General features: G+C 42.3%; 1 protein-coding gene across 1 annotated transcript in view; it reads right to left on the minus strand.

Moving 5' to 3' along the window:
• LOC146634302 (protein NLRC3-like) overlaps positions 1 to 15,507 on the minus strand; it is a 263,712-nt gene that overhangs the window by 146,214 nt on the left and 101,991 nt on the right. The gene's annotated exons all lie outside the window — the stretch shown is intronic.

Raw genomic sequence — 15,507 nt, forward strand, 5'->3', positions numbered from 1 at the left:
GTACTGGCCTGATAAAGCACCGCTACTTGAAACACGTGTAAAAACCTCGGTGTCTACATTGATGGTTCTTTTAAAGTGAAGAAGCAGGTGAGTGCAGTGTTCAGTCCTGCTTCTTTCAGTTAAGACAGCTGGCCAAGGTAAAGCCATACCTCCTAACGTCTTTGAGCGTCTTATTCACCTTTCCCTTACTTGCAGATGAGACTACTGCAATTCATTGTGTTATGGTCTAGATCAGGCCTCCATCCATCGTCTTCAGATGGTTCAAAATGCAGCTGCTCGCCTGCTAACTGGTACCAAACGGAGAGAGCATATAACCCCAGTTTTAGCTTCTCTACACTGGCTTCCTGTCTCCTACAGGACCCAATTTAAACTTCTACTTTTTGTTTTTAAGTCATTAATGCCCGAGCCCCTCCTCACCTGTCTGAGCCCCTCTCTGCCTATGCTCAGGACAAACCACGAGGTCCAGCCCAAAACTAATGCTGTCCATCCCACGGACTGACCTCACATCCCGTGGTGATAGATCCGTCTCTGTGGCAGGTCCCAGACTCTGGAATAGTCTCCCCTTAAATATTAGATCTGCACAAACACTTGAGCAATTTAAATCTTTACTAAAGACACATTTCTATGCCCTGGCTTTTAACACACTATGACCCAAGCATTCTGGTCTTATTTGAATTAGTTTAGTTATTGTTTTAATTCTTTTACTGTCCTATTATTGTTTTTTACTGTTATTATTGTGTTACATTGTTGCTTTTAATACCATTTTTATATTGTTAAGCACTTTGTGCAGCATCGGCTGTTTGAAATGTGCTATAGAAATAAATTTGACCTTGAAACCAAATCTCCTTAGGAAGCGATTTTATTTAATTTATTTATTTAGGACCGTGCATGTTAGTGAACATAAATGTAAAAAGAAAAATTACATGAATGTAAACATGCCAGATTATAGCCAAAGGCTAATTTCCATCTTTAATGAGGCCGTGTATTAAGTTTCACACAGCATGGGTGGAACAGCTACTAACCATCACTGCAAGCTCGACAGCAGGAGCCGTCTTCCTGTCGCAGTATACCCCAAACAGCTAATTATTGGACCGCAGGGAAATGGGACGGGTGTTGGTGCCATGAGGGAAAACCGTCGTTCTGCTCGCTCCTCCCTTTGCCTCCTGCTTGCTCCTGCCGACCCCGCTGGTCTCCGCTTTCCCCGACACTGATTAAACCCCTCCTCTTCCCTAACAACGTTAGGCCCCTTTGATCTCCAGCACTTAAAACCAGCAGCTACCATTGTGCCATCCAAAACATCTCTGTGGTTGCTATGGTTATTCACTTAGATACAATTACTATAGCAACAGTGTTTCTGAGGGCTGGGGAGGAAGTGGCTCAGCAGGGATCCAGGTGGAGACACATGAAAGACACAGGCTGCATATAAACGGTGGATCGGTGAGGGCGGGCCCTCCTCGCCAGCCTCGCCATCGATACGATTTCTCTTTATGTAAATACGTGACACAGATATGTATGTTGAAGAAAGACAGAACATCCTTTCACACGATCCTCTGACACACTTGTCTCTACAATTGGATGTGAAACAGACTTGAAAGGAAAGAAGTCGTGTCAGGTATTAACAGATATATCAAACACATTATCTTCATATGCAGGGGTTAAGACTCTGTCATCAAACACCTTTACAGAGAAAAGTAGCCAAGTGTGTGAGATGATAGCTACAGTGAGTGACAGCTTAGCAAAAATCCTGAAAGTTGGACACTTAATGTCAGCTTTGTCAGCCACACTGCAGAGCTCACAGAAGGCCCACAGCTCTGATGACTCAGTGGATGGAATAAAGCCCTCCAATGTGAACTGCACAGTGGTGTCATCATCACGTGTCCTTCATCTTCTCTGGGATGGATCAATAGATGGCTGATCCAGCCCCGTGTCATGAGGCAGCGCTGCCTGGTTGGCAGAATCTGACCCCAGATCAGCTATATACCATGTACAGTGTTCAATCAACCTTTCACTGGGCATGTGTATAAGGTCACAGCTGTCAGTGTGCTGGATATTTGCAGTGTTTTCAAATGTATTCCACTACAGACTACAGATTACATGCCCCAAAATGTATTCTGTAACGTTACTCAATGAGAGTAATGTATTCTGAATACTTTGGATTACTTAATATATTATCATGCTGTTTACAACTACATGAATGTACTGTTGCTGTGATTTATTACTGTTACTGAAGGTCAGCGGCTCCGAACCGTAGTAAAGGGACCTCTGGCTAACACGTCGGGTTCGTGTCGGCTCGTAGCTGAAAACGAGCTTTACTTTGTTGTCTGGGTCAACTTTGCTAGCAGAGACAGAGAGGCGTTGAAAGGCTGCTCCAACAGAACTTATTGTCAAAGGAGCAGAACAGAGTCAAACCTTCTGTTCTTAGAACTGAAGAAGCTTCTGGATGAGAGGTGAAACGTCTTCAAGCAACTTAAAGAAGTCCAGACGCTTTTCTTTGCAAGCTCCTCAGACTACGATGACCTGGATGACTGAGAACCTTCACAGACAACAGAACTTATTGTTTTCGGAGGAAAACAGGAACACGGTGTACGGTCGAGTCTTAACAGCTTACTTACAGCTGGGCTCGTCAGGCTCTCTTCTTGCAGTGGTTATTATTATATTTACATGCTTCCAGCTCCCGTTTCTGCTCGGTGACAGCTCGTGCTTTTCCTTTCTCTCCCTCCTCGCTCACAGACACATCACGGGTACAGCAGTCCATTCTCCCTGCAGCACGGACTACACTGCCCATGATGCTACATTCTGCCTGTTAGCTTAGCACAACAACAACAACAACAACAAGGCCTCTCTCACCCAGGAAACACGCAGCGTGTCACCCTGTAACCATGGCAACCACAACGCTGCCGCCTGGAACAACAGAACATGTCAAACAAACCCAAACAGTCCTGACCCGCCACAATATGAAACAGGAAAGTACCGCCGTGTAATCCATTTATTTCAACAAAGTAACTGTATTCTGAATACCACCTGTTTAAACAGTAACTGTAACAGAATACAGTTACTCGTACGTGTACTCTGTTACTCCCCAACACTGGATATTTGTCACATAATTGAAATATCATTAAACTCACTACTCGTACTCATAAATATGGTCCGTGCACAAAGCAGCGCCGTCTCTTTCTAACCATCCCTGCTCCAACAAACACGAGGTTGTTTCCATCGCTGCTGCTGTTACATGTTGTTCAGCTCTTATTGTTACTGTAAGTCTCGTAGTTCTTATTTGTGTGAGACTTTGCTCCTGCCCGTCACTCTGCTGCTGTTACATGTTGTACAGCTCTTATTGTTACTGTAAGTCTCGTAGTTCTTATTTGTGTGAGGCTTTGCTCCTGCCCGTCACTCTGCTGCTGTTCCATGTTGTTCAGCTCTTATTGTTACTGTAAGTCTCGTAGTTCTTATTTGTGTGAGGCTTTGCTCCTGCCCGTCACTCTGCTGCTGTTCCATGTTGTTCAGCTCTTATTGTTACTGTAAGTCTCGTAGTTCTTATTTGTGTGAGGCTTTGCTCCTGCCCGTCACTCTGCTGCTGTTCCATGTTGTACAGCTCTTATTGTTACTGTAAGTCTCGTAGTTCTTATTTGTGTGAGACTTTGCTCCTGCCCGTCACTCTGCTGCTGTTACATGTTGTACAGCTCTTATTGTTACTGTAAGTCTCGTAGTTCTTATTTGTGTGAGGCTTTGCTCCTGCCCGTCACTCTGCTGCTGTTCCATGTTGTTCAGCTCTTATTGTTACTGTAAGTCTCGTGTTTCTTATTTGTGTGAGGCTTTGCTCCTGCCCGTCACTCTGCTGCTGTTACATGTTGTACAGCTCTTATTGTTACTGTAAGTCTCGTGTTTCTTATTTGTGTGAGGCTTTGCTCCTGCCCGTCACTCTGCTGCTGTTCCATGTTGTTCAGCTCTTATTGTTACTGTAAGTCTCGTAGTTCTTATTTGTGTGAGGCTTTGCTCCTGCCCGTCACTCTGCTGCTGTTACATGTTGTACAGCTCTTATTGTTACTGTAAGTCTCGTAGTTCTTATTTGTGTGAGGCTTTGCTCCTGCCCGTCACTCTGCTGCTGTTCCATGTTGTTCAGCTCTTATTGTTACTGTAAGTCTCGTAGTTCTTATTTGTGTGAGACTTTGCTCCTGCCCGTCACTCTGCTGCTGTTCCATGTTGTTCAGCTCTTATTGTTACTGTAAGTCTCGTGTTTCTTATTTGTGTGAGGCTTTGCTCCTGCCCGTCACTCTGCTGCTGTTCCATGTTGTACAGCTCTTATTGTTACTGTAAGTCTCGTGTTTCTTATTTGTGTGAGGCTTTGCTCCTGCCCGTCACTCTGCTGCTGTTCCATGTTGTACAGCTCTTATTGTTACTGTAAGTCTCGTAGTTCTTATTTGTGTGAGACTTTGCTCCTGCCCGTCACTCTGCTGCTGTTCCATGTTGTACAGCTCTTATTGTTACTGTAAGTCTCGTGTTTCTTATTTGTGTGAGGCTTTGCTCCTGCCCGTCACTCTGCTGCTGTTACATGTTGTTCAGCTCTTATTATTACTGTAAGTCTCGTAGTTCTTATTTGTGTGAGACTTTGCTCCTGCCCGTCACTCTGCTGCTGTTCCATGTTGTTCAGCTCTTATTGTTACTGTAAGTCTCGTAGTTCTTATTTGTGTGAGGCTTTGCTCCTGCCCGTCACTCTGCTGCTGGAGCACCGGGATTTCCCCAATCAGGACAATAACGGATATTTCTGTTCGTTTCTGTTGTGTACATGTTTTATATCAGAGCGATCTCCCAGAATCTGAACTGATCAAAAAGTGCCGACATGTCCGGAGGGATTTTGGCCCACTGCTCTTTACAGCTGCTTCCACAGATTTAGTAAAGGAGGCTCTGGAGGCTGGCTAGCCCACTTCTTCTTCAGCCCCTGCTTTGTTTGCACCCATCCACGGCCACCACTGTGTGTTTGACTGTGGGGATGTTGGTGTGTCACACTCAGCATTTCTCAGCCTTCAGCCAATCATCCAGACGGTCAAACCTCAGACGGGCTTGTACATGCTAAACCGCGTGGGTGCTGCAGTAGTTCAATCCTCTACCAGTGTTACCAGTATGTGGTGACTGTCATCCACCTGCCTTCTCACCATTAACCAGCTCCTCCTGTGTGAGTTTGGGCCCATCCAGCACCTTTCCTATGATCATCCTCCGCCCATGAGGCTGACAGATCACATCATGGTCAGAACTGCTGCACCCACAGTCACCGAGCTTCATGCTGACGCCCTTTGCATCTATATGCTGAGAGTCCCACAGCCAGTCTGTGGGATCCAGGGTTGTAGAGGACCACACACTTCATTCAGGGACATGCAGATCTGTTCATAACTGATATGTTTTTTGTTCGATGTTTCTAAACTCAGGTAAAAATCAGAGACTGTTCATTTCTCTGTAAGTGAGCAAACTTATAAATTCAGCAGGGAGGATAATTGTTTCCCCGTCGTAGTTCAGTGTAGCTAGTCTCTTAACCCCCAACCAACCCGCTGCACCTCCTCCCTCCCCTCCCTCTCATAAAATATTGAGAGAGCCTGGCACTAGGCCAGACGCCCCCCTCCCTCTCTGCCAGGCAGACGGCCAGCTGACGGAGCATGTGGCTGTGGGAGGGGCACGAAGGGCGGCTCGGCTGAGGAGATACAGTAACCATGAACATATTCGTTCTCTAAATGAACGCCACGAGTTGTTCCCACATCGAGCTGCTCTACTCTGAACTCATTCACACGAGCACTTTCTGCTCGAGTGCTTCCTCTGTTCACAGCCACACTCACGGATGCGCTGGAGAACAGCTCGGGTAAGAAGTGTGAACAACATGCTGGCATTTCATTCTACCTGCAGTGGTCAAATCAAGGCAGTGGTCAAATCTAGCTTCTTTCAGCTCAGGCAGCTGCAAAAACAAAGCCAATTCTTTCACGGCAGCACTTTGAGACAGTGATCCAGGCCTTTGTCAGCACTCGGCTGCATTACTGTGATGACCTTCATGTTGGGGTCAGCGCATCATATATTAGTCAAAATGCTGCAGCTCGTCTTTTAACTGGCACTCGAAAGTTTGAGCACATTTCCCCTGTTTTAGCTTCACGTCACTGGCTGCCCTTTTCTTTTAGGATTCATTTTAAAATTCTTTTATTTACTTTTAAAGCTCTCCATGGCCTCGCCCCATCTCATCTCTCTGAGCTGCGACAGCCTCATACAGGCCAGCTGATCAGCTGCTCCTGCATGTACCCAGGACTGGGCGTAAACTTAGAGGAGATCCTGCTTTTGCTGTAGCAGCTGCAAACTGTGGAGCGAGCTTCCTTTGGAGATCAGACAGGCCTCTTCTTTACCTGTTTTTAAGTCTTGAAAACCCGCCTCTTTACCCTGAGCTTTGACACCACGTGAGATGTTGGTTTTTATTTCAGTTGTTTTTAGGTGATTCGATGCTGTTTTATCTTGTTTTGTTTTCATTTGATGTTTTATGTGTTTTATTTATTTATTTTGCTGTTTTCTGTTGTTCTATTGTTTTAACTTATTTTCCGTGCAGCACTTTGTTCCTGTGCTGGCTATTTTAAAGTGCTTTATAAATAAGATTGGATTGGATTGGACTGCCACCAACAGCTCTGTAACACACTGTGCACACAATGCTATCATTGTCTTTTCTTTTTAGCTGCTTTTACATTTTAGTTGCTGACTTCTGATAAACTGAATAAAACAGGAGAACACACAACCTGGAAATCTTCAACCACACACAAAATACATACGTTTCCCTGGTAAAGTACACAACCTCTGCAGTACTGCTGAGTTTTCTACAAGCGCACAAAGCTGCTGCCAGCTCTGCTGCTGTGACCTGTGTTACCTGTGTTAGGCTCTTACATCCATACGATGGTTGAAGGACCGGCCGTGTCCCGTCTTCCTTCTGTGCATAATCGTGGCCCCTGCTGGAAGCTGACCCCGTTCTCCCACAGTGTTGCTGAAATGGTGAAACTGGAGCACGAATCGATCTGGGAGCTTTGATGAGAGATCAGCTGAAGTTTGACTGCAGCCTGATTCACTTTAGGACAACCAGTTTGCTTTGAATGTTTTTCTGCCTGATTCATTCTGATACACAAACACAGGCTGAACGGTGTCTGTGCTCCCACATCCTCAGTGTCTCAGCACCTCTGCATCCTTCACTCACTTCTTAGCATGCAGGACGTGTGTGTGTGTGTGTGTGTGTGTGTGTGTACTTGTTTTCATGACATCTTAGGACAATTTTATGATAACACACTCACAAAATGAGGACGCTCAGAAAAATGAGGACATTTTTGAGGTCCTCATTTTTCTGAGCCTTCTAAAGTGTTCTAGAGGCTCCCAACATGCTCCCAAACCAAAAATCTCGGAAGTCCTGAAACATCACAATTTTATGAAAAAGTGTGTTTAAGTGTGTTTAGCGTTTTTGCTCACTTTCAGTTTCACCGCCTACTGGCCAGTTTTGGAACTTAACACACTTTAAACACACTTTCAGTGACGTCACTCTGCGAGTCCTCATATTGTAGGTGTGTCAGACACAATAACACATTTGACCCAGGTTATACCCTTCTGGGGCTTAGCGGACACATGCGTGGACAGCACCTTTTTAGCTCTTATGTCCACAGTCGTATTCAATGTTGAAATGGAGGTGAAATTTATTTGAAACATTCGTGGAATAGTAACAGATGAATTTTGAGGCTTCTGAAAATTGTTCGTTCAAACCTTGCCAATTAAACAATCATTCTAACACACATCAAAATCTTTTCACATTTTTATACATATTAAGGTGAACTCTAAACAAGGGTAACAACAGTTAAATCAGGCAAATCTTGACAAAAATGAAGGTCTTTAGGTTCAGTTATCAGTGCCTGCACAGCTTGGTTTCTTTTGTTGTTGACAAAATGTATCGAAATATAAAGTTTCAACATTTGTCTAATTATATTACTATTAATTAATGAGTCTTACTTCTCAAGATCAATGCACAAATTGTCTGACCTTCACTATGCAGAATGATGTGTGTGCAGATTTTGACCCTTGAAGAGTTTATATTAATCTGAATTAATATAATTGCATCTGCAATCCGCAGTTGAACTTGGAGATTCCTGCCGCTGTCATCTGATTCAGTATGATCATCAGGCTCAGTCTCGACTCTGTGTATCTACAAGAATTGATGAAAAAAGTCAACACTTTATTAATTATATTTTAAATTCAACTTACCTTATACTTTTTACAATATGGTATAAAATGCATATTGTTTCTTTAAAAACTAATAACACACTATTAAAAACTGCAGAATGCACAATTCCAGCTTCATTTAGTAATTCAATTAGTAAATAAAAGTGAGTAATTAAGTCACTTAATTAACTAAGCAACTGTAAATGTCACAGTATACAGAAGTACAATTCAATTTCAATTCAATTTTATTTATATAGCACCAAATCACAAAAAAAGTCGCCTCAAGGCGCTTCATAGGTACAGAGAAAAACCCAACAATCATACTGTATGACCCCCTATGAGCAAGCGCTTTGGCAACAGTGGAAAGGAAAAACTCCCTTTTAACAGGAAGAAACCTCTGGCAGAACCAGGCTCAGGGAGGGGCGGCCATCTGTTGCGACTGGTTGGGGTGAGAGAAGGAAAACAGGATGAAAGACATGCTGTGGAAGAGAGACAGAGGTTAATAACAGATATGATTCAATGCAGAGAGGTCTATTAACACATACTGAGTTATAAAGGTGACTGGAAAGGAAAAACTCAATGCATCATGGGAATCCCCGGCTGCCTACGTCTATTGCAGCATAACTAAGGGAGGATTCATGGTCACCTGGTCCAGCCCTAACTATATGCTTCAGCTAAAAGGAACGTTTTAAGCCTAATCTTGAAAGTAGAGATAGTGTCTGTCTCCCAAATCCAAACTGGAAGCTGGTTCCACAGAAAAGGGGCCTGAAAACTGAAGGCTCTGCCTCCCATTCTACTTTTAAATACTCTAGGAACAACAAGTAGGCCTGCAGAGTGAGAGCGAAGTGCTCTAATAGGGTGATATGGTACTACAAGGTCATTAAGATAAGATGGGGCCTGGTTATTTAAGACCTTGTATGTGAGGAGTAGAATTTTGAATTTAATTCTGGATTTAACAGGAAGCCAATGAAGGGAAGCCAAAACAGGAGAAATCTGCTCTCTCTTTCTAGTCCCTGTCAGTACTCTTGCTGCAGCATTTTGGATTAGCTGAAGGCTTTTCAGGGAGTTTTTAGGACATTCTGATAATAATGAATTACAGTAGTCCAGCCTGGAAGTAATAAATGCATGAACTAGTTTTTCAGCGTCACTAAGAGACAGGATATTTCTAACTTTAGAGATGTTGCACAAATGAAAGAAAGCAGGCTTACATATTTGTTTAATATGTGCATTGAAGGACATGTCTTGGTCAAAAATGACTCCAAGGTTCCTCACAGTATAACTGGAGGCCAAGGTAATGCCATCCAGGGTAAGAATCTGCTTAGATACCATATTTCTAAGATTTTCAGGGCCGAGTACAATAACCTCAGTTTGATCTGAATTAAGAAGCAGAAAGTTAGCGGCCATCCAGGTCTTTATGTCTTTAAGACATTCCTGCACTTTAACTAATTGGTGTGTGTTATCTGGCTTCATGGACAGAGCTGCGTGTCATCTGCATAGCAGTGTAAATGTATGCTATGTCTTCTAATGATACTGCCTAGGGGAAGCATGTATAATGTAAACAGAATTGGTCCTAGCACTGAACCCTGTGGAACTCCATAATTGACCTTAGTGGGTGAAGAGGACTCTCCATTTACATGAACAAATTGTAGTCTATTAGATAGATATGATACAAACCACTGGAGTGCAGTACCTGTAATACCTACAGCATGCTCTAATCGCTCTAATAGGATATTATGGTCAACAGTATCGAACGCTGCACTAAGGCCTAGCAGGACAAGCACAGAGATGAGTCCACTGTCAGAGGCCATAAGAAGATCATTTGTAACCTTCACTAAAGCTGTTTCTGTGCTGTGATAAGCTCTGAAACCTGACTGAAACTCTTCAAATAAACCATTCCTCTGCAGATGATCTGTTAGCTGTTTGACAACTACTCTTTCAAGGATTTTTGATATGAAAGGAAGGTTGGAGATTGGCCTATAATTAGCTAAGACTGCTGGGTCTAGAGATGGCTTTTTGAGTAAAGGTTTAACTACAGCCAGCTTGAAGGCCTGTGGTACATAGCCGATTATTAGAGATAGGTTGATCATATTTAAGATTGAAGCATTAATTAATGGCAGGACTTCTTTGAGCAGTTTTGTAGGAATGGGGTCTAAAAGACACGGAGGTTTGGAGGAAATAATTATAGAAGTTAACTCAGAAAGATCAATTGGAGAAAAAGAGTAACTTAACATCAACGGTACTAAAAGTAGCTGTAGATAATATTACATCTGTGGGATGATTATTGGTAATTTTTTCTCTAATGATAAGAATTTTATTTGTGAAGAAGTTCATGAAGTCATTACTAGTTAACGATGGTTGGCTCAAAAGTGCTCTGATTGTTTGTCAGCCTGGCTACAGTGCTGAAGAGAAACCTGGGGTTGTTCTTATTTTCTTCAATCAGTGATGAATAGTAAGATGTTCTGGCTTTGGGGGGGCTTTCTTATAAATCAGCAAAATATTTCTCCAATTATGATGATCCTCTAAATTTGTGACACGCCATTTCCTCTCCAGATTACGAGTCATCTGCTTTAGGCTACGTGTTTGAGAATTATACCACAGAGTCAGGTACTTCTGATCTGAAACCTTAGTTTTCACAGGAGCTACAGTATCCAGAGTCATATGTAGTGAGGAGGTAAAATTATTATTAACAAGATAATTGACCTCTGTTGGGGTAGCGTTCAGATAGCTGCTCTGCTCTGTGTTGGTACAGGTCATTGAAGATGATAACAGTGGGTGGATTACATTCTTAAACATAGTTACAGCGCTTTCAGAAAGACATCTGTGATAAAGTCTACTCTCCACTGCTGTGTAATCAATTATTGTAAATGTAAATGTTATCAGGAAATGATCAGACAGGAGAGGGTTTTCAGGAAACACTGTTAAATGTTCAGTTTCTATGCCATATGTTAAAAACAAGATCTAGAGTGTGATTAAAGTGGTGGGTGGGTTCTTTTACATTTTGAGAGAAGCCAATTGAGTCTAATAACAGATTAAATGCCATGTTGAGGCTGTCATTCTTAGCATCTACATGGATGTTAAAATCACCCACAATAATTATTTTATTTGAGCTGAGCACTAAATCAGATAAAAAGTCTGAGAAATCAGAGAGAAACTCTGTGTAAGGCCCAGGTGGACAATAGATGATAACAAATAAGACTGGTTTCTAAAATTTTTCAGCTGGGGTGGACAATGTTAAGCATCAGGCTTTCAAATGAATTAAAAGTCTGTCTTGGTCTTTCATTAATTAATAGGCTGGTGTGAAAAATTGCTGCCACACCGCCCCCTCGGCCTGTGCTTCGAGGTTTCTGGTAGTTAGAATGACTCGGGGGTGTTGATTCATTTAAACTAACATAATCATCCTGCTACAACCAGGTTTCTGTAAGGCAAATCGATTGTTCTTTCTTTGTAATTGTTTATGTTTAAGTTGTTTGTTGCTGGTTTTTATTTTGTTTTTCGTCTGTTTGGGAGCTGACACAGTCTCAAAGGAGATGGTTTTTTTTTTTGGGGGGGGGGGTAACAGGAGAAGAGAAGCTGCAGAGAGGCGTGTAAGACTGCAACTCTGCTTCCTGGTCCCAACTCTGGATAGTCATATTATGGGGGGTTTAATTAATTTGTCCATATTTCTAGAAATGAGAGCTGCTCCATCCAAAGTGGGATGGATGCCGTCTCTCCTTACAAGACCAGGTTTCCTTCAGAAGGTTTGCCAATTATCTATGAAGCCCACATCGTTTCTGGGACACCACTCAGACAGCCAGCAATTTAAGGAGAACATGCGGCTAAACATGTCACTCCTGGTCTGATTGGGGAGGGGACCAGAGAAAACTACAGAGTCCGACATTGTTTTGGCAAAGTTACACACCGATTCAATATTGATTTTAGTGACCTCCGATTGGCGTAACCGGGTGTCATTACTGCCGACGTGAATTATGATTTTACTGAATTTACGTTTACCCTTAGCCAGCAGTTTTAAATTTCCTTCAATGTCGCCTGCTCTGGCCCCTGGAAGACAATTGACTATGGTTGCCGGTGTCTCTAGCTTCACATGTCTGAGAACAGAATTACCAGAGTTTGACCCCCGACGGGTGTGTCGCCGAGTGGGGAAAAACGGTTAGACATATGTATGAATTTGAGGAGTGGAACCAAAATGCAGACACAAAGGAACGTGAAAGAAAATTTGAATATTAACAGAAAGCAAGCCGTTTATTAATCTCTACTTTTAAGATTAGGCTTCAAACTTTCCTTTTTGCTAAAGCATATAGTTAGGGCTGGATCAGATGACCCTGGATCCTCCCTTAGTTGTGCTGCAGTAGATGTAGGCTGCCAGGGGATTCCCATGAAGCACTGAGTTTTTTCCTTTCCAGTCACCTTTCTCACTCACTGTGTGTTAATAGACCTCTCTGCACTGAATCATACTTGTTATTAATCCACAGCATGTCTTTGTCCTGTCTTCCTTTTCTCACCCCAACTAGTCACAGCAGATGCCCGCCGCTCCCTGAGCCTGGTTCTGCCAGAGGTTTCTTCCTGTTAAAAGGGAGTTTTTCCTTCCCACTGTCGCCAAAGCGCTTGCTCATAGGTGGTCCTATGATTGTTGGGTTTTTCCTCTGTATCTATTATTGTGCGATCTACTGTACAATATAAAGCGCCTTCAGGCGATTGTTGTTGTGATTTGGCGCTATATAAATAAAATTTAATTTAATTAAAAGATTACAAAACAGAAGGCAGAGGTGAAGATAAACAATAACCTAACCTGGGGAAAATATTTTTTATTAAAAAAAAACCAAAAAAAAAAAAACCATGAAACCTGACATGGATACAAAGATACCTGGAACATGGAAACGTGGCACCAAAGACAACAGATGACCTGACACTGAACAAATTAGGACAGGACTTACAGTGGCTTGCAAAAGTATTCGGCCCCCTTTAACTTTCCCACATTTTGTCACATTACAGCCACAAACATGAATCAATTTTATTGGAATTCCACGTGAAAGACCAATACAAAGTGGTGTACACGTGAGAAGTGGAACGAAAATCATACATGATTCCAAACATTTTTTACAAATAAATAACTGAAAAGTGGGGTGTGCGCAATTATTCAGCCCCCTGAGTCAATACTTTGTAGAACCACCTTTTGCTGCAATTGGATTCCATTAAAATTGATTTGTGTCACGGCTGGGAAGGCGAGCCGTGTGGTGTGGAGGAAGGAGGACCCGAGATGCAAGCAGTGGATGAAAATGCTAGTGAAGTTTATTTACAAGGTGTAGTGGCAAACAAGCAGTGGGGCATGACAAATAACTGAAGACACCTAAACTGGGAAGAACTAAAATAACAGACCTGGGAGCATACGACAAAGGGCTGAGAGGCCGAGACGACGACGACCAGCAGGACACCGAGTAACACAGACTGACACGGAGGAACACAGACAAACCGGCAACAGGCAGGAGAACACACAGGGCTTAAATACACACACCAGTAATCAGGGGATGAGAGACAGGAGGGCAACACGGCTGGGAGGAATCAGAGCTGACGGGACAGGGGAAACGTAAAGTGAACACACTCACATCAGACAGAGACCTTCACAATAAAACAGGAAACTCAGACACGGGGAACCAAACAAGACACAGAACTAAACAGACAGATTCACAAACAGACGGGGTGACACCATAGACAGAGACACAGACTCAGAGGCAGACCAAATATAAGACATAGAACTCAAACAATAATAATAATCATCATCATAATAATAAACTAGAAAATGATAATAAACTAAAAGCGCTAGGTCACCGACCCAGGACCATGACAATTTGTGTTTGTGGCAGTAATGTGACAAAATGTGGAAAAGAGGGACGAATACTTTTGCAAGCCACTGTAAGTACACAGAGAGATAATGAGGGGATGAGGAACAGCTGGGACAAGGGGAAACAAAACTAGACTCATTGCATATAGGACAAGGACTTTCCCAATAAAACAGACATCACAAGGGTAATCTAATAAACAAATGAACTTAGCAAACCTAAAGAACTTATAAACAAACATCGACATCCAAACAAACTAAAACTTAAAACGCTGGGTCAACAGACCCAGGAAAGTGACAGTAAAATCATTTATTATATACATTATACTTATTTTCTTAAATTGCTTATCTATTATCTGTATTTTAACTTGGGGGTCTAGGGGTGCTGCATGTTTATGATAACACACTGACAATATCAGGACAATTTTGGCCTTACTCTCAGTGAACAGCATGCCCATGCTAACTTAAACTAGACCAGCAAGCTAACCACATGTGTATTAAGTGTTACTTAAGAATAGGAACCAAACAAATTAACGGAACGAAATTAACTGTAACAGCAGTTTGCAAAACATTGTGACAGTTCTCAAGTGTTCCTACCTCAAATACAGCACGTGTTGCTGTGTTTTTGTTGTTAAATGGACGAGGAGAGACCGTGGCTGGTGAGAGGATGCAGCATTTCGTCAGTGGAGCATAGAACGACGTCTCTGATTGGTCAACAAGTGAGTAAAGATGCATCTGATTGTTCGAAAGCCTCAACCAAAGAGCTGCTGGTCACGGCAAGATACAAACTCGCCGGAGCTCTGCGTGAACGGCACATCCGGGACCTTCAGCACTCAGGAGAGATTTATCTTGACGTATGTATTTACCTTTGATATCCATGATTTCACGCACGCTTCGAGGTAAAGTTGTATGTTTAACAAGCTAATTAATGTTAGCTAAATGGAATGGAAACAACACACAATCGATTTGAATAAAGTTAAAATGGTGCATGATGATAAATGGTAATAAATATACTTTAGCTTTATCTTCAGCAACAGATATTAGAAGTTAAATTTAGTTGTTTTTAAATTTCCACTGGAGTTAAAGGGCCTGCGGCCCTCTCTGCATCTGCAACTGCAGAGACAGTCAGTCTAAGCTCTTTTTAAGTGTAGGCTACTGCAACACGCATTTTATTTCAAGATATGTTTTCTGGGATTTAAATGATAATATTAATGTTTTCCTGTTTAGCACAAATCAATGACATTAGTGTTTCAGTAATGGTAGTAAAGTGCACAGTTTACAGTATTTGTCCGTGTATTGGCATGTTAAAATTATTCGTGAAGGTAATTTAATGTCACATTACATTTGCAAAGTGTTTGCACTGGTATATTAGTCTGATTAGCAAATGCATTGTGATTTAAGGCAGAAAAATACTATTTAAAATACCATGTAAAGAAAGTACTGGTTGGTTTTGTCTTGCTGAC

The sequence above is a fragment of the Diplotaxodon limnothrissa genome, linkage group LG3, assembly GCF_057381915.1.
Source record: "Diplotaxodon limnothrissa isolate DT_005_m linkage group LG3, D_limnothrissa_male_GT1.1, whole genome shotgun sequence".
NCBI lineage: Eukaryota > Metazoa > Chordata > Actinopteri > Cichliformes > Cichlidae > Diplotaxodon > Diplotaxodon limnothrissa.